Below are 20,142 nucleotides of genomic sequence, written 5' to 3' on the forward strand. Positions count from 1 at the left end.
GAAGCCTTGAGGAGAGCAGCGTGGGTTTCTCGCCAGATGGAGGAAAAATCCTGTACAAGACTGTCAACGGCAGGTACAGAAGAAGGAGTGGGAGACTGCGGCAGAGGTGGAAGAGGATGACGGCCAAAAACTACAAAGAAAGGAGACTTGTTAGAGGCAGAGGATTGTTTGTAGTTGTAGGAGAACTCCGCCCAGGGAAGTAGATCAGCCCAGTCGTCATGGCGTGAGGATACGAAGTGACGCAGATAGTCACCCAAAATTTGGTTCACCCGTTCTACTTGGCCGTTAGACTGAGGATGGTACGAAGAAGAAAAGTCCAATTTGATCCCGAGCTGAGCACATAGAGCCCTCCAGAATTTGGAGACGAATTGTACCCCACGATCCGAGACAATATGTTTGGGAAGGCCATGGAGACGGAAGATGTGTTGGAAAAATTGTTTGGCCAACATGGGTGCAGAGGGTAGACCGGGCAGGGGTACAAAGTGAGCCATCTTGGAGAAGCGATCCACCACGACCCAAATAACGGACTTGCCATGGGATGAGGGAAGATCTGTAATAAAGTCCATGGCGATGTGAGACCAGGGAACTTCAGGAACGGGTAGAGGCAAGAGGAGACCCGCTGGTTTCTGGCGAGGCGATTTATCCCGGGCGCAAATCATACAGGCCTGGACGAAGTCCGAGACATCTTTCTCTAGAGAAGACCACCAGTACCTTTGGGAGATTAGTTGGAGAGACTTTTGCACCCCTGGATGACCGGCAAAAGGGGAGGCGTGGCCCCACTTGAGAATTCGCAGCCGCTGACGTGGAGGTACGTAGGATTTGCCAGGAGGAAGAAGGCGCAGGTCCACGGGAGCGACTGTTATAAGGCGTTCTGGAGGGATAATATATCGAGGTGTTAACTCGTCGCCCACCACATCAGAGGAGCGAGACAGAGCATCTGCCCTAATGTTCTTACAAGCCGGACGGAAATGGATCTCAAAATTAAAGCGGGCGAAGAACAGAGACCAACGAGCCTGACGGGGATTTAATCTCTGAGCAGACTGGAGATAAGCCAGGTTCTTGTGGTCCGTGAAGATGTACACAGGATGTGTGGCGCCCTCGAGTAAATGTCTCCATTCCTCCAGTGCCAATTTAATAGCCAGCAGTTCCCTGTCCCCAATGGAGTAATTTCTCTCTGCGGAAGAGAATGTTTTAGAAAAGAAGCCACAAGTAGAAGTCTTGCCCCGGGAAGACTTCTGGGTGAGGACAGCTCCGGCTCCCACCGAGGAGGCATCCACTTCAAGAGAGAAAGGCTTGGTGGAATCTGGTCTAGAGAGAACGGGTGCAGAGGCAAAGGCGCATTTCAGGGACTGGAAGGCTTCCTCGGCTTGGGAAGGCCAGGATTTGGGGTTAGCTCCTTTTCTTGTGAGGGCCACGATAGGAGCTACCAGAGTGGAATAGTGAGGGATGAATTGCCTGTAGTAATTCGCAAAGCCCAGGAATCTTTGTATGGCTCGGAGACCAGAGGGGCGTGGCCAATCCAGAACCGCCGAGAGCTTGGCTGGGTCCATTTGAAGTCCTTGGGCTGAGATAATGTATCCCAGGAAAGGCAGGGAGGTCCGTTCAAAAATACATTTTTCAAGTTTAGCGTACAGGCGATTTCTCCTAAGACGAGTAAGAACTTGTTGCACATGGACCCTGTGTTGATCCAAATTGGAGGAAAAGATGAAGATATCATCCAGGTATACGACCACGCAGGTGTAAAGTAAGTCCCTGAAAATATCATTAACGAATTCCTGAAAGACAGCAGGTGCGTTGCAGAGGCCGAAGGGCATCACCAAATACTCAAAATGGCCGTCCCTTGTGTTAAAGGCGGTCTTCCATTCGTCTCCCTCACGGATACGGATCAGATTATAGGCCCCTCGAAGGTCCAATTTAGTGAAGATCTTAGCCCCTCGGAGACGATCAAATAGCTCAGAGATTAGAGGCAGAGGGTAACGGTTCTTGATGGTAATTTTATTAAGACCTCTGTAGTCAATGCAGGGGCGGAGGGAGCCGTCTTTTTTTGTCACGAAGAAAAAACCGGCCCCAGCAGGAGAAGAAGATTTTCTTATGAATCCTCTCTGTAGGTTCTCACCTATATAGTCGGACATGGCAAGAGTCTCAGGAGGTGAGAGAGGATAAATTCTGCCCCGAGGTGGAGTAGAACCGGGTATCAGGTCGATCGGGCAATCATAGGATCGGTGAGGAGGAAGGACCTCAGCTTGGTTCTTGCAGAAGATATCCGCGAAGGAATGGTATGGCTTGGGCAGCCCAGAAGGCGGAGAAACTTGCGGGTTCTGTTTGACCAGAGCAGGCTTGAGACAGCGGTCCGAACAGGAGGAACCCCAACGCAGGATCTCATCGGTGGACCAATTCAGGATAGGACTATGACGTTGAAGCCACGGCAGACCCAGGAGGAGTTCGGAGGAACAGAAGGGAAGGACAAAGAACTCTATAGTCTCGGTATGAAATATTCCGATGTCCATCTGCAGAGGCTGGGTACGGAACTGCATGGTGGCAGAGAGTCTCTCACCGTTAACAGTAGAGATGAAAAACGGCTTGGGTAGACGGATTACTGGAATACGGTACTTGTCAACCAAGGAGGCGTGAATGAAGTTGCCAGCTGAACCGGAATCCAAGAAGGCGGCTGCGGAGAAAAAGGACTTGGAAGAGATGATCAACTGCACGGGTATGATGAGACGTGGAGAGGAAGAATCCACACCTAGCAACGCCTCTCCCACGTTTACTAGGTGCGAGCGTTTCCCGAACGCGGTGGACGGAGAGGACAATCTCTAAGGAAGTGCTCGGTACTGGCACAGTACAGACACAGGTTCTCGTTTCTGCGGCGGCTTCGTTCTTGCGGAGTCAGGCGTGACCGATCCACCTGCATGGCTTCCACGGCGGAAAGCCCAGTAGCGGGTTGAGGTGGACGCAGGAAAATGGGAGCCAGACGAGGAAAGCGTCTAGGACGAGCTTTTCCCTTTTCAAGGAGGAGTTCCTCTTGTCTTTCGGCGAAACGTTTGTCTATCCTAGTGGCCAGCAAGATGAGGTCACTAAGAGTGGAAGGAAGCTCACGTGCAGCCAGAACGTCCTTTACTTCACTATTAAGTCCCTTCTTGAAGGTGGCGCAAAGGGCTTCATTGTTCCAGTTCAGCTCAGAGGCCAGGGTGCGGAACTGAATGGCATAGTCACCCACGGAAGAACCTCCTTGGGTCAAATTTAGTAAGGCAGTCTCTGCGGAGGTAACCCGGGCAGGCTCCTCAAAAACATTCCGGAACTCTAGGCAGAAGCTCTGGACGGAAGCGGTGGCAGGATCTGCGCGGTCCCATAGTGGTGTAGCCCAGGCCAGGGCCTTCCCGGACAGCAAACTGAGAATAAAGGCTACCTTGGCTCGCTCAGAAGGAAACTGGTCGGACAGAAGCTCGAGGTGGAGAGAGCACTGCGACAAGAACCCACGGCACTGCTTAGGATCTCCGTCATATTTGTCTGGTAGGGACAAACGGATTCTGGAACCAGTGGCAACTGCAGGCGGAGGTGACGCAGCAGGAGCAGACGGAGGGGCTGGCTGTTGCTGAGAAGGCAGGAGCTGCTGCAACATAGCGGTCAACTGGGCCAGCTGTTGACCCTGCTGGGCCACAATAGTGGTGAGGTCCGCTAGGCTTGGCAGGGGAACATCAGCGGGATCCATGGCCGGATCTTACTGTCACGTACCGGCAGGACAGGTAGTGGATCCTCTGGACCAGAGAGGCGATGGCACGGGTTGTACTAAAGGACCGGTTCGAAGCAGTTACTGGTCTTCACCAGAGCCCGCCGCAAGGCGGGATGGATTTGCTGCGGCGGTAACTACCAGGTCGTGTCCCCTAGTAACAACTCGACCTCTCTGGCAGCTGATAAGGCGTGGTACACAGGGAGAAGGCAAGAGCGTAGTCGGACGTAGCAGAGGTCAGGGCAGGCGGCAAAGGTTCAAAGGCGAGTAGACGGTAGCAACGGGTTCGGCAACAGGCAAGGCAAACAAACACAGTGGAACGCTTTCTCTGAGGCATAAGGCACAAAGATCCGGCAGGAAGCTGTGGGAGGAGAAGGTATAAATGGGCAGTGCACAGGTGCAGCCTAATTAAGTCAGCACTGCCTCTCACAAACCTTAACCCTTAATAACCCTTTTGGACCAGGCACCAATCACTGGTGCACTGGCCCTTTGAATCTAAGAGTCCCGGCGCACGCGCGCCCTAGAGAGCGAGGACGCACACGCCGAGACACTGGAGTGCTGCCTGGGGGCATACGCTGTGAGCGCTCCGAGGCCAGCAGGGGACCCGGAGCGCTCAGCGTAACACACAGCCATGCCATTGGTAGTCATGGCTGTGATGGCTTCTAAGGTCAGACAGTTAACCGCTTGTTGATTGGCTGCTGTGCAGCCTTTCAAAAAGCTCAGAGAAAGCACCGAACCCCGAACCCAAACTTTTACGAAAAAGTTCGGGTTCGGGTCCGGGGTCCAAAAATCCTAAAGTTCTGTACGAACCCGAACTGTTCGCTCAACCCTAATAATAACCACTGCTAACTTTATATCAGAAATCCCGCTATCCTTCTATGTGAAAGACTTGGACCTCATCTGGACCACCTCACCAACTAAACATAGAAGCTTCTGTTAGACCAGTATTCCAAATCTCATTCTCAACATTTGCATTGACCCAATCCTCTTCTGTATTTATATCTTAGGTCTAGGACAGCTCATAAATCCCATGGCTTTTAATACCACTTACATAGTTGACACTGAAGTTTGCTTTCTGTTATCTTGCCGCTTTCTGTAGTTTGAGTGTCTATCTGCAGTCTCCTTCTTCCTCACCTTTGCCTCCTAAAACTCAATTTGAACAAAAACAATTTAATCATCTCTCCTTTCAATCTCGTACCTAAAAACCTCTCTGAATTCCCCTATAACATTCCTGCATCTCTTTAATTCATTAACTCCATTGCCTGGATAATCCATTGCTTCCAAAACAGCTCCTCTCGCTGCCAGTCCCTTTATCTGCTACCTACATCCAGCAACTGCAGATATTTCCTAATATACCATAATATTGTACAACTGTAAATTCATATTGTCTACTGCATTGCCTGTTTTCAATGTGCAAGGCTGGGTTTATATGGGTTTACAATGTATTTTATTTCTCCACTGGGCTTTCTGTCAGGGGTATATGTTTGAGTACTGGAAAATGGTAAATGTGGTAAACTGCGATATTCTGTCTAGCAAAAAATAAGACAATAAATAGAAAATGGGACAAAGATTAATCATTGAAGTGAATTAATCCACTGCAGCATACAAATGGATACCATTTTAGGTATCCAAATGTGTTCACTTAATGGGAAAGCCTAGTGCGAACTCAGAATGAATACAGTATGTCATATATTTAAACCCCTCTGAAGAGGGGCAGACTGGGAACTTACAGTGGCCCTAGAAAAAACTAAAAGAGGCCCCAGGTTGTGTCCAGCTTGACAGAAGGCAGGGCCAATACAAGAAGGATGGGCCAGAGATATCATATAGTGGTACATAATACTGCCCCATCAGAACCAAATAATGACCCAGCAGCACAAAATGTCTCCTAAGAATGTTCCATTTTTTGGTGGCCAGTGCCAGCTGCCACATTCTGTCTTCCTACTCCAGTTGCCTCAGCATGGCCATACAGTTGAAGTCAGGAGTGAATCTGTATCCGTCGGCCAAGTACACAAGTGCTTGCCTTTCCTAGTGTTAAAAAACTGTGGGAGAATTAGATCATTACTTCTATAGTTAGCAGCTCAGGCAGCCCCCTGGGCATTGGCCCACCAGGAAGTTTCCATGTAGAGCCTATGGCCAGTCGGCACCCGCCTCTGAGAAAGTAATGCTACTGATAGTTAAAACTGAAACTAATTGTTGACCCCAGAGGCTATAAAAGCAGATTATAACCATATACTTAGAGGTTAAAAATAATTATGTACTTTGCAGTACAACCTATGTAAGGCTACTTTCACACTAGCGTTCGGGGCTCCGCTTGTGAGTTCCGTTCAAAGGCTCTCACAAGGGGCCCGAACGCTTCCGTCCAGCCCTAATGCATTCTGAGTGGATCCGCTCAAAATGCATCCGTCTGGCAGCGTTTGTCCTTCGCTCCGCTCAGCAGGCGGACACCTGAACGCTGCTTGCAGCGTTCGGGTGTCCGCCTGGCCATGCGGAGGCAAACGGATCCGTCCAGACTTACAATGTAGGTCAATGGGGACGGATCCGTTTGAAGATGACACTATATGGCTCAATTTTCAAACGGATCCGTCCCCCATTGACTTTCAATGTAAAGTCTGGACGGATCCGTCTGAGGCTACTTTGACACTTAGAATATTTTTTACAATATAATGCAGACGGATCCGTTCTGAACGGATCCACCGTCTGCATTATTTGAGCGGATCCGTCTCAGACGGATCTGCTCTGAACGCAAGTGTGAAAGTAGCCTAAGCATGCCTTGGCTTAAAGGGTTTCTACCACCAGAAATACTGTTATGTGAATCGCTAATGTCAGCACTACATAACAGTATGTTTCTAACAGTAGTTCCTGCAGCCGTTTTTGTTAAAAACGTACTTTTATAGATATGCTAATGAGCCTCTAGGTGCTATGTGGGCGTCATTAGCACCTAGAGGGCTCCGTCCACTAACCATTTCAGCCGCCCATCGCGTCCCTCCAGCCCGCCCCGCTCCTGTTGATTGACGTGAAACTTCTCAGTATCGAGTACCAATTCCCGCGCCTGCGCCGTGCGCTTCTGTATTCGGCGCAGTGAGTGAATGCCGCATTCCTGGTGCCGACTTCCTCATTGTAATGTAGTTGGCACGGGCGCAGTGAGGAAGCCGGCACCGGGAGAATACAGAAGCGCACGGCGCAGGCGCGGGAATTGGTGCTCGATACTGAGAAGTTTCACGTCAATCAACAGGAGCGGGGTGGGCTGAAGGGACGCAATGGGCGGCTGAAATGGTTAGTGAACGGAGCCCTCTAGGTGCCAATGACGCCCACATAGCACCTAGAGGCTCATTAGCATATCTATTAAAGTAAGTTTTTAACAAAAACGGCTGCAAGAACTACTGTTAGAAACATACTGTTATGTAGTGCTGACATGGGCGAATCGCTAATGTCAGTCAGCTACATAACAGTATTTCTGGTGGTGGAAACCCTTTAAAGGCTATGTACACATTATGGGCAATGTTTTTTTATGGTTTGTATTTTACTTATTTTTGGCTAAAAATACTTTTTTCAATTGGTCTTTATTCAAAATATTTAGCTGTTCTGTCACAAAGGGTTAACTGTTTTTATAGCTATGTGACTGGTGCTTTCACTTTCACTTTGTCTAATAAACCTTATCTCTAAATTACTAAAAGGTCATAAACACTTATTTAAAGAGGACCTTTCACCGATTATGTCAATGTGAACTAAGTATACAGACATATAGAGCGGCGCCCGGGGATCTCACTGCACTTACTATTATCCCTGGGTGCCGCTCCGTTCTCCCGCTATGCCCTCCGGTATCTCCGGCCACTAAGTTATATTAGGCGGAGATTTCAGTCACTAAGTTATAGTAGGCGGAGTCTGCCCTTGTTCTGCTGTAGCGCTGGCCAATCGCAGCGCAGAGCTCACAGCCTGGGAGAAAATAACCTCCCAGGCTGTGAGCTCTGCGCTGCAATTGGCCAGCGCTGCAGCAGAGCAAGGGCAGACTCCGCCTACCATAACTTTGTGACCGGAGATACCAGAAGGCATAGCGGGAGAACGGAGCGGCGCCCAGGGATAATAGTAAGTGCAATGAGATCCCCGTATCCCCTGTATAGTTAATTCACATTGTCATAATCGGTGAAAGGTCCTCTTTAAGCCACATTCTTATCAGTAAGATAAGAACTGAACTATAATGAAGGTCAGATATAAGTAGCAGAGTGAAAATTTAGATCTGGCTACTAAAGAAACTCAAGGCTGCAAAAAGACTGTGGTTCAATTTTTTTTATAAAGACCAATTGAAAAAAATGATTTTAGCTCACAATGAGTATAATGCAATAATAAAAATTGCCCCAAAGATGTACATAGCCTATAAATTTCAGCTTATTGGGAATCATGTGTTCTTACCTTTGATCAGTGATAAATAGAGATGAGCGAATCGAAGCTGATGAAGTGGAATTCAATCCGAATTTCAGGAAAAATTTGATTCGCACCAAAGTCGAACTTCCTCACGCTTCGTGGGAATGAATCACATTTATTCCTAAAATGGCTGCTGCACATGTAAAAACATGGAGTAAAGAACTCTGGGAACAAGGGATCACCCACAATGCCATGCATGCAGCCAATCAGCAGCCAGCCAGCCCTGTGATGTCACAGCCCTATAAATAGCCTCAGCCATTTTGAATTTTGCCATTTTCCAGTGTACGTAGTGCAGGGAGAGACTTCAGCAGGCGCTAGGGACAGTGGTAGAAAATACTTCATTGGACCGAAAAAACTATTTAGAAGTTCAGGGAAAGATTATTCAAGGTGTAGGAAAAGGATAGGGAGGCATCATCTACACTGTAAAAGGAGAACAGGGTGCAATAGGAGAGTGTACAGCCTGGTAATAGGAGCGATTATATTATACCATGCTGCACTAATTGGGGATCCAAATTGCAGTTATACTGCTCCTTTTAGGTTTGCACTATATGATAGTTCAGTAATTCCAGCAAATTTTGCTTGTTATTGGGGTGCAAGTGCTGTGTGATACAGTCATTTAAGTGGTGTATTGATAGGAAATATACGTACGTCATGTACGCTGTTCTGCAGTGATTTTACATTGTTATACATTTTTTGGGGGGTGTATTAATAAGAAAAAAATATATGTCTTATTTGCCATTCTATGGCAAAGTTACATTGTACTACAGCCATTTATGGGGTGTAATAATAGGAAATATACATACATCCTATTGGCCGTTATGCAGTGAATTTACATTGTTCCACATTTTTTGGGGGGTGTATTAATGGGGAAAAAAAATCTTAATTACCATTCTGCTGTGAAGTTACATTGTACTACAGCCATTTACTGGGTGTATTAATAGGAAATATACGCATGTCCTGCTAGACGTTCTGCTGTGAATTTACATTGTCATACATTTTTTGGGAAGGTGTATTAACCACCTCCGGACCGCCTAATGCATGGATGCGTCTGGAAGGTGGTTGATTAATTCCTCCTGGACGCATCCGTGCGTCATCTCGCGAGACGCGAGATTTCGGTCAGAGCCGGCCCGCGCATGCGCATCGCGGGCCGGCAAAAGTTAAAGGAGTATTTCGTCAGCAACCTGCCAGCCAATGCTCGTCGCTGGCAGGTTGCTGATTTTTAAAAAATCGAATCAGAAGCCAGATAACAGATCATATTAGTAAATATGATCTGTTATATGGCTGCCCTGCTCCTCTGCTGGTCCTTTTCGTCGGTTGGATCCAGCAGAGGAGCAGGCTTCACAGTGAGTAGCACCAACACTTCACTTTAGCCCCAGATCACTCCCTGCACCCCAATTAACCCTTTGATCACCCCTTTGATCGCCCCTGTAAATCACTAGTGAAAGGAAAAAAGTGATCAGTGTAAACTGTCTTTTTTTTTTCACTGGTATTGACTGTTAGGTTTTAGGGATAGTTTAGGCCCCTTGGTTAGGTAGTTTAGGGATCTGTTAGCGCCCAGCCCACCGCACCGCAGTCCCTTATTCGCTGATTAGCGTATCGCTAATCAGCATTTGTACTTTTATAGTATCTGGAAGTGATCAAAACTGATCACGGTCAGATCTATAATAGTATTAGTGTCACTTTAGTTCGCCCTCCACCCAAAACGCAGTGTTTGCCCGATCAGGCCTGATCGGTCGCCCACACGTGCGTTCACCCACGCCCGCCCCACCGCAGTGACAAAATTTTTTATTTTTTTTATCACTGCACATTCACTTTACACGCGCTGCGGCGATAAAAAAAATCAGTTTTTATGTTTTTTATCAACCGCAGCGGCCTCCGGTACTTCGCTAGCCTCCCATTTGTAAGACAGGCTTGCTTTTTTTCTTGGGTAGTCTCAGGGAATACCCCTAAATTTAGTTGCCCAAATGTCAAACAGGGGGTATTCTTCTGAAGAGGCCTACAGGCTTCTGACCCAGTCGGATGAGGAATGGGAGCCCTCATCTGATTAATCTAGCGGGTCAGAATATGAACCTGTAGAAAGCAGTGGCTCTCTGACCCAAAGTTCGGACGAGGAGGCTGAGGTCCCTGATAGCACCAGGCGTACCCGGCCCCGTGTCGCTAGACCACAGGTTGCGCAGGATCCGCTTCAAGGGCAGCAGAGTGGGGCTGGTGCTGTCGGATTACGTGGTGAGGCATACACCAGCAGCGCAGCCCTTCCTGGACCTAGTACCAGCACTGCCGTACAACCTGGTGAAGTGGCGAGCACCAGAAGGGCAGTTGAAGCTGGTACGGTGGCACGAGCAGTAGTGACCCCGTCGCAGCCACCGCAAAGACAGGCCCGTAGAGCCCCTAGAATCTCTGAGGTGCTGGCAAACTCTGATTGGCAGTCCCCAACTTCAGCCGCACCTGTAGTTCCCCCTTTCACTGCCCAGTCTGGAGTTCGGGTTGAGACAGCTCAGATCGGTTCGGCCCTGGGATTTTTTGAACTGTTCTTGACTGCGGAGCTCTTGGACTTAGTCGTGGCCGAAACAAACCGGTATGCCAAACAATTTATAACCGCCAACCCGGGAAGCTTTTATGCCCAGCCTTTCCGGTGGAAACCAGTCCAAGTTTCCGAAATTAAAACTTTTCTGGGCCTTCTCCTCAACATGGGTCTAACTAAAAAGCATGAATTGTGGTCATATTGGTCCACGAACCCAATTCATCACAGGCCCATGTTCTCTGCTGCTATGTCCAGGACATGATTTGAGACCATCCTGCGTTTCCTGCACTTTAGCGACAACACCACCTCCCGTCCCAGAGGCCACCCAGCTTTTGACCGCCTCCACAAAATTCAGCCCCTCATAGACCATTTCAAACAGAAATTTGCAGATTTGTATACCCCTGAGCAAAACATCTGCATAGATGAGTCCCTAATACATTTTACCGGGCGCCTTGGCTTCAAACAATACATCCCAAGCAAGCGAGCCCGGTATGGGGTCAAATTGTATAAGCTCTGTGAAAGGGCCACAGGCTATACCCACAAATTTCGTGTCTATGAGGGAAAAAATCAGACCCTGGAGCCGGTCGGTTGCCCTGACTACCTGGGGAGCAGTGGGAAGACAGTCTGGGACTTGGTGTCACCCTTATTCGGCAAGGGGTACCATCTTTATGTGGACAATTTCTACACAAGTGTGGCCCTCTTTAGGCATTTGTTTCTAGAACAGATTGGCGTCCTGTGGCACCGCGTGAACTAGTCGCGCGGGCTTCCCCCAACGGCTCGTTACCACCCGTCTTGCAAGGGGGGAGAGGGCTGCCTTGTGTAACGAAGAACTGCTCGCGGTGAAATGGAGAGACAAGCGTGACGTTTACATGCTCTTCTCCATTCACGCAGACACGACAATCCAAATTGAGCGAGCAACCCGTGTCATTGAAAAGCCCCTCTCAGTCCACGACTATAACCTTCACATGGGAGGGGTGGACTTCAATGACCAGATGTTGTCTCCGTATTTAGTGTCCCTCAGAACCAGACGCTGGTATAAGAAGGTGTCTGTATATTTGATTCAATTGGCTCTGTATAATAGTTTTGTTCTCTACAGTAAGGCTGGGAGAACAGGATCCTTCCTCAAATTTCAGGAAGAGATCATCGAGAACCTCCTGTACCCAGGAGGTTCCGTGGCCCCATCCACCAGTGTAGTTAGCCGTCTACACGAGCGACATTTCCCCAATGTCGTTGCCGGTACCTCAACCCAACCGTCACCCCGAAATAGATGTTGTGTCTGTAGCAGGAGTGGAATAAGGCGTGACACCCGCTATTTCTGTCCTGACTGTCCTGACCACCCTGCTCTATGCTTAGGGGAGTGTTTCCGGAAGTACCACACACAGGTACACCTAGCATAGGGATCACATCTTACCAGGACAGGCACACAGGGCTATTAGGGCCCATTCACATACAGCTGCTGCAAACCTCTCCTTTCACCTGGGACAAAGTGCATAACGCACTTCGCCACATCTTTGGGCGATTTGCGCTTTGCACATTGACCCATGGGGAAGGAGAGGTTTGTTCTATAAAGGTAAAAAAAAAAAAAAAGTTTAAGTTTATATGTTCTGTTCCAAAGTTAATAAAATTATTGCGTTGCGGCCTGTTTTTTTATTTTTTTTATTTTTTTTATTTTTTTTTTACCTTCCAGGTGGACCAACCGATCGACTAGCTCCAGCACTGATGTGCATTCTGACAGAAGCATTGCGCTGCTGTCAGATTACACGAAAGTCGGTGTATGTGGCGCTGCAAGATGAGATTTCTACTCTGCAGTAAAAGATACGTTTGCCAAGGCATACGAGCTGAGGAGGAGGCGGTGTTCCTATGCTTTGGCAAACACTTTGTATATAAAAAAAATATATAAAAATCCCGGCAATGATTTATTCATCCACATCGATTGATGTGAATGGAGAAATATGGTTTGCCAGGGCATACGAGCTAAGTGGGTATGGATGTTGGGCGGAGCTCCTATGTCCTGGCAGACGCCTTTCCCCTCCTTTTTTTTTTTGGCAGAGATTTTTTCATCCACATTGATCGATGCGAATGAAGAAATCTGTGCCGTTCATTTTTTTCTTTCAGCCCAGAGGCTGAACGGAAAAAAAAAATCTCATTACCTGTATGCTCAATATAAGGAGAATAGCAGAAACTCCTAATGCTGGCCATACATGTAATGATTGCGGAGATCCTCAAATGCCAGGGCAGTACAAACACCCCACAAATGACCCCATTTTGGAAAGAAGACACCCCAAGGTATTCGCTGAGGGGCATATTGAGTCCATGAAAGATTTAAATTTTTGTCCCAAGTTAGCGGAAAGTGAGACTTTGTGAGAAAAAACAAAAAAAAAATCAATTTCCGCTAACTTATGCCAAAAAAAAAAAAATTCTATGAACTCGCCAGGCCCCTCATTGAATACCTTGGGGTGTCTTCTTTCCAAAGCGGGGTCACATGTGGGGTATTTATACTGCCCTGACTTTTTAGGGGCCCTAAAGCGTGAGAAGAAGTCTGGGATCCAAATGTCTAAAAATGCCCTCCTAAAAGGAATTTGGGCACCTTTGCGCATCTAGGCTGCAAAAAAGTGTCACAGATGTGGTATCGCCGTACTCAGGAGAAGTTGGGGAATGTGTTTTGGGGTGTCATTTTACATATACCCATGCTGGGTGAGATAAATATCTTGGTCAAATGCCAACTTTGTATAAAAAAATGGGAAAAGTTGTCTTTTGCCAAGATATTTCTCTCACCCAGCATGGGTATATGTAAACTGACACCCCAAAACACATTCCCCAACTTCTCCTGAGTACGGCGATACCAGATGTGTGACACTTTATTGCATCCTAGGTGGGCAAAGGGGCACACATTCCTAAGAGCATCTTTCGGATTTCGCAGGCCATTTTTTACACATTTTGATTGCAAAGTACTTCTCACACATATGGGCCCCTAAATTGCCAGGGCAGAATTTTTTATTTTTTGTCACAAGTTAGTGGAATATGAGACTTTGTAAGGAAAAAAATATAATTAAAAAATCATCATTTTCCGCTAACTTGTGACAAAAAATAAAAAATTCTAGTAACTCGCCATGCCCCTCACGGAATACCTTGGGGTGTCTTCTTTCCAAAATGGGGTCACTTGTGGCGTAGTTATACTGCCCTGACATTTTAGGGGCCCATATACGTGAGAAGTAGTTTGCAATCAAAATCTGTAAAAAATGACCAGTGAAATCCGAAAGGTGCTCTTTGGAATGTGTGTCCCTTTGGGGTGTCATTTTACATATACCCATGCTGGGTGAGAGAAATATCTTGGCAAAAGACAACTTTTCCCATTTATTTATACAAAGTTGGCATTTGACCAAGATATTTATCTCACCCAGCATGGGTATATGTAAAATGACACCCCAAAACACATTCCCCAACTTCTCCTGAGTACGGCGATACCACATCTGTGACACTTTTTTGCAGCCTAGATGCGCAAAGGTGCCCAAATTCCTTTTAGGAGGGCATTTTTAGACATTTGGATCCCAGACTTCTTCTCACGCTTTGGGCCCCTAAAAAGCCAGGGCAGTATAAATACCCCACATGTGACCCCATTTTGGAAAGAAGACACCCCAAGGTATTCAATGAGGGGCATGGCGAGTTCATAGAATTTTTTTTTTTTGGCATAAGTTATCGGAAAAATTTTTTTTGTTGTTTTTTCTCACAAAGTCTCAATTTCCGCTAACTTGGGTCAAAAATTTTAAACTTTCATGGACTCAATATGCCCCTCAGCGATTACCTTGGGGTGTCTTCTTTCCAAAATGGGGTCATTTGTGGGGTGTTTGTACTTCCCTGGCATTTGAGGGTCTCCGCAATCATTACATGTATGGCCAGCATTAGGAGTTTCTGCTATTCTCCATATATTGAGCATACAGGTAATGAGATTTTTTTTTCCGTTCAGCCTCTGGGCTGAAAGAAAAAAATGAACGGCACAGATTTCTTCATTCGCATCGATCAATGTGGATGAAAAAATCTCAGCCAAAAAAAAAAAAGGAGGGGAAAGGCGTCTGCCAGGACATAGGAGCTCCGCCCAACATCCATACCCACTTAGCTCATATGCCCTGGCAAACCCGATTTCTCCATTCACATCAATTGATGTGGATGAATAAATCATTGCCGGGATTTTTTAGATTTTTTTATATATACAAAGTGTTTGCCAAAGTATATGAACACCGCTGCCTCCTCAGCTCATATGCCTCGGCAAACGTATCTTTTACTGCAGAGGAGAAATCTCGTCTTGCAGCGCCGCATACACTGACTTTTGTGTAATCTGACAGCAGCGCAATGCTTCTGTCAGAATGCACATCAGTGCTGCAGCTGCTTGATCGCTTGGTCCACCTAGAAGGTAAAAAAAAAGAAAAAAACAGGCCGCAACGCAATAAATTTATTAACATTAACTTTTATAAACTTTTGAAACAGAACAATAACTTTTTTGCTTACCGGTGATTTATTTATATTTTTTTACCTTTATTGGACAAACCTCTCCTTCCCCATGGGACAATGTGCAAAGCGCAAATCGCCCAGAGATGTGGCGAAGTACATTATGCACTTTGTCCCAGGTAAAAGGAGAGGTTTGTGGCAGCTCTGTGTGAAAGTGCCCTAAGACCCCTGTGTGCCTGTCCTGTGTACGCAATCCCTATGCTAATAGTGTACCTGAGTGTGGAACTTGCGGAAACACTCCCCTATGCATAGGGCAGGCTGGTCAGGACAGTCAGGACAAAAAAAGGTGGTGTCACGCCTTATTCCACCCCTGCTACAGACACAACATCTTTTTCTTGGGGAACGTTGAGTTGGGGTACCAGGATAGACAGACAGGAAGTGTCTGCCATGTAGCCGGCTCACTACATCAGGCCTTGGGCCACGGACCCTCCTGGATACAGGATTTCTGAAATGATCTCTTCCTGGAATTTTAGGAAGGATCCTGTTCTCCCAGCCTTACTGTAGAGAACAAAACTATTGTACATCGTCAATTGTATCAAATAAACAGACACCTTCTTATACCAGCGTCTGGTTCTGCGGGAAACTAAATAGGGAGCCAACATCTGGTCATTGAAGTCCACCCCTCCCATGTGAAGGTTATAGTCATGGACAGAGAGGGGTTTCACAATGACTCCAGTTGCCCTTTCAATTTGTACAGTCGTGTCTGCGTGAATGGTGGACAGAAGGTAAACGTCCCTCTTGTCCCTCCACTTTACCGCGAGCAGTTCTTGGTCACACAAGGCAGCCCTCTCCCCCCGTGCAAGTCGGGCACTAACGAGCCGTTGGGGGAAGCCCCGGCGACTAGGTCGCGCGGTGCCACAGCATTGAATTCTGACTATATGTAAGTGCCGAAAGAGGGCCACTTGAGTAAAAATTGTCCACGTATAAGTGGTACCCCTTGTGGAATAAGGGTGACACCAAGTCCCAGACAATCTTGCCACTGCTCCCCAGGTAGTCAGGACATCCGACCGGCTCCAGTTTTGAGTCTTTTCCCTCATAGACCCTAAAACGATATGTATAGCCTGTGGCCCTTTCACAGAGCTTATACAGTTTGACCCCATACCGGGCGCGCTTGCTGAGGATGTACTGTTTTATGCCAAGGCGCCCGGTAAAATTTACTAGGGACTCGCCTATGCAGATGTTTTGATTAGGGGTATACGCATCTGCAAATCTGGATGACAAATGGTCTATGAGGGGCCGAATTTTGTGGAGCCGGTCATAAGCAGGGTGGCCTCTTGGATGACAGGTGCTATTGTCAGCAAAATGCATAAAGCACATGATGACCTCAAAACGTGCCCTGGACATTGCAGCAGAGAACATGGGCATGTAATGTATTGGGTCTTTAGACCAACATGACCGCAATACATTTTTTTTAGTTAGACCCATGCTGAGGATAAGGCCCAAAAAAAATTTAAACTCGGAAACGGTGACTGGTTTCCACCGGAAAGGCTGGGCATAGTAGCTTTCCGGATTGGCGGTAATAAACTGTGTGGCGTAGCGGTTGGTTTCAGCCACAACTAGGTCATAGAGATCCACGGTGAAGAAGAGCTCAAAAAACTGAAGGGCCGATCCTAAATGAGCCGTCTCCACGCGAACTCCAGACTGGGAGGTGAAAGGGGGCAATACGGGTGCGGCGGAATCAGGGGATTGCCAATTAGGATTTGCCAGCACCTCTGGGAGACTAAGGGTTCTACGGGCCTGTGAACGCGGTGGCTGCGACGGGGGAGTTATTGCACGTGCCACCGTACCAGCTGGAACTGCCCTTCTGGTGCTCGCCACTTCACCAGGGAATACGGCAGTGCTGGTAGAAGGTCCAGGGTGTGCTGCGCTGCTGGTGTATGCCGCACCATAAGCAAGATCAGCGCTAGCACCACTCTGCTGCAAATGAGGCTTTTCATGCGGGGTATGCATTACACTGACATGGGATCGGGTACGCCTGACCGTAGCAGGGACCTCTACCTCGTCATCTTCGCTAGCGGTTAGAGTGCCACTGCTGTCTACAGGTTCATATTCTGAACCACTGGATTCAGCGGATAAGGCGTCCCCATCGCTTTCATCCATCACGGTCAGAATCCTGTAGGCCTCTTCAGTGGAATACCCCTTGTTTGACATTTTGGGTTCACTAAATTTAGGGGGTATTCCTCTGAGACTACCCGGGAAAAAGAGCAAACCTACCTAGTAAAAAGGAGTGCTTGTGAAGTAAAGCTGCGATCGCTAATAAAGATCCAAAAAGCTCAAAAGTGATCTTTTATAGCGGCGCAGCGATTTTACAGTGTTTTTGCAGTGATCAGAAAAAAAAAATTCTGTCACTGCGGTGGGGCGGACTGAACGCAAGTGTGCGCACAAGATCAGGCCTGATCGGGCGAACACTGCGTTTTTTGTAGAACCTAAGGTGACCCTAATGTACTTATATAGATCTGATTGCGATCAGTATTGATCACTTACAGATACTAGATAGTACTAGTGCTGATTAGCGACAGCGATGACTCTGATCAGCGACAAATCAGTGACTGCGGTGCGGTGGGCTGGGCGCTAAACTACCTAGCAAGTAGCTAACTACCTGGCAGGGATGAGGGACCCTTACAGGGGGGGTGATCAATGACAGGGGGGTGATCAGGGAGTCTAATATGGGTGATCAGGTGCTAAATAAGGTGTTAATAAATGACAGGGTAATATCTAATGTGTAGTGTGGTGATTTGGTGCTACTTACAGAGCTGCCTGTGTCCTCTGGTGGTCGATCCAAGCAAAAGGGACCACCAGAGGACCAGGCAGCAGTTATATCAGACGCTATTTTCAAAATCCACAGCCTGCCAGCCAATGACAGGCTGCAGATGAACTTGTGAACTACGCGATCCTGTGAACGCGCGCTCCTGTGAGCGCGCGTTCACAGGAAATCTCGGCTCACGCGAGATGACGCCAATCGGCGTTAGTGTGACCTGGGAGCGCCGCAGCACTGACGCCTTTCGGCATTAGTGTGACGGAAGAAGGTTAAAGTATGGCCTAATGTTATTTCAACTTGCCAGACACATTGGCATTAAATAGCGTAAAGTAATGTATTTGAATTAAAAATGGGTGATATTTTGTGTATTATTATTATTATTATATTTTTTTTTTTTCATTTCAGATATCTGGCGACTGGCAATTGTTTTTTTTCTATACATTTTAATTTATAATGGGGACCTCCACAATTGCTGGCGTGGTAAGGGCTACATGTGCCACCATTTGGTTGAGACTCAAAACTTCTGTGCTGCCACATCCAACCAGGCAGCAGTGGCTTGATATAGCCCAGGGCTTCCAGGAGAGGGCTCAATTCCCAAATTGTATTGGTGCCCTTGACGGGTAGCACATACAGGTTAAGAACCCACCGAACTCAGGATCCCGATACTGCAATTATAAAGAGTTTTTCCCTGTAGTTTTGTTGGCTTTGGCTGACACAAACTACAGGTTTATAATTGTAGATATTGGGTCCAATGGAAGTACTGCAGATGCTTGCATCTTCAGGGCTTCTAGAATGGGTTGGTGGCTTCAGTCCAACTAACTGGACGTACCACAGCCAGCAAACCTTCCTGGCTCCTCTGACCCACCAGCGCCTTATGTGGTTGTAGGGGTTGAGGGTTTTGCCCTTTCTACAAACCTCATGCATCCCTTTCCTAGACAAGGTTTGGATGCAATTTTAATTTTAGGTTAAGTAGGGCCAGAAGGTTTGTGGAGTATTTGGTATTGTTTATAGTAAATGGCGGGTTTTTCTTTTGTCCATACAGCTGGCCCCAGAAAATGTTAATGTGGTCATAAAAACGTGTGTAGTGCTGCATAACCACATACGTACCTCTGAGTCTACACACACCTGATGAAGAACCCAAAGTCTATTGGCCACCATCAGGAATAGGCACTTTCTAACTCTGAAGATCTGGATCTGCTGGACTAAGAGTGCGGGAATTATTTTCTAATTATTTTATGTCCCGTATCATTTCTTTCCCTTTTCAGCAGTAGAACTCGGCTCATGGACGTTTTTTTTTTGCTAGTTATTTTTTTTGCCTGGATGGACATATTTTAGTTACCTTTTGTATTTTATAGTTAGGGACTCGCAAGATAATGAGGACCCTTGACGTAAGTTGCGAGCTTACATATTTTACTTACATATATTGTTTCCAACACAGTATGTGAAATATGTACTAATACCTCATTCATACACATTTTTAAATGTAGCAAAACATTTATGCATGCTTTCCCATCATCATAAATAAAGTTGTACTTGGTCTCATTATGATGTACCGCAAAAATATTATTACATGTGTCATGGCGCATAACTCCATTTGTATTGTGTTTACCATAGTGTGCTTAAATGAATTATATTGTGGGAAATATGTTATGTATATATATATAAATATTAAAAATAAGTATAATAAAGTTTTGAAATGTGAAGATATAGGTGAAAAGAACATTTATAATAGTCTGTGTACAGTGATCTATAAAACAATCTACACAACAAGTATATATATAGTTTAGGCTACTTTCACACTTGCGTTCGGAGCGGATCCGTCTGGTGTCTGCACAGACGGATCCGCTTCTATAATGCAGACAATGGGAACCGTTCAGAACGGATCCGTCTGCATTATATTTCAGAAAAGATTCTAAGTCTGAAAGTTAGTAAGACTGATCCGTCCAGACTCTGCATTGAAAGTCAATGGGGGACGGATCAGTTTGAAATTGAGCCATATTGTGTCAACTTCAAACGGATCCGTCCCAATTGACTTACATTGTAAGTCTGGACGGATCAGTTTGGCTCCGCACGGTCAGGCGGAAACCCGAACGCTGCAAGCTGCGTTCAGGTGTCCGCCTGCTGAGCGGAACGGAGGTCAAACGGTGCCAGACTGAGGCATTCTGAATGGATCCGCATTCCCCTCAGAATGCATTAGGGCTGGACGGATGCGTT

Source organism: Bufo gargarizans, chromosome 2 (assembly GCF_014858855.1).
Source record: "Bufo gargarizans isolate SCDJY-AF-19 chromosome 2, ASM1485885v1, whole genome shotgun sequence".
In the NCBI taxonomy this organism is placed as follows: domain Eukaryota; kingdom Metazoa; phylum Chordata; class Amphibia; order Anura; family Bufonidae; genus Bufo; species Bufo gargarizans.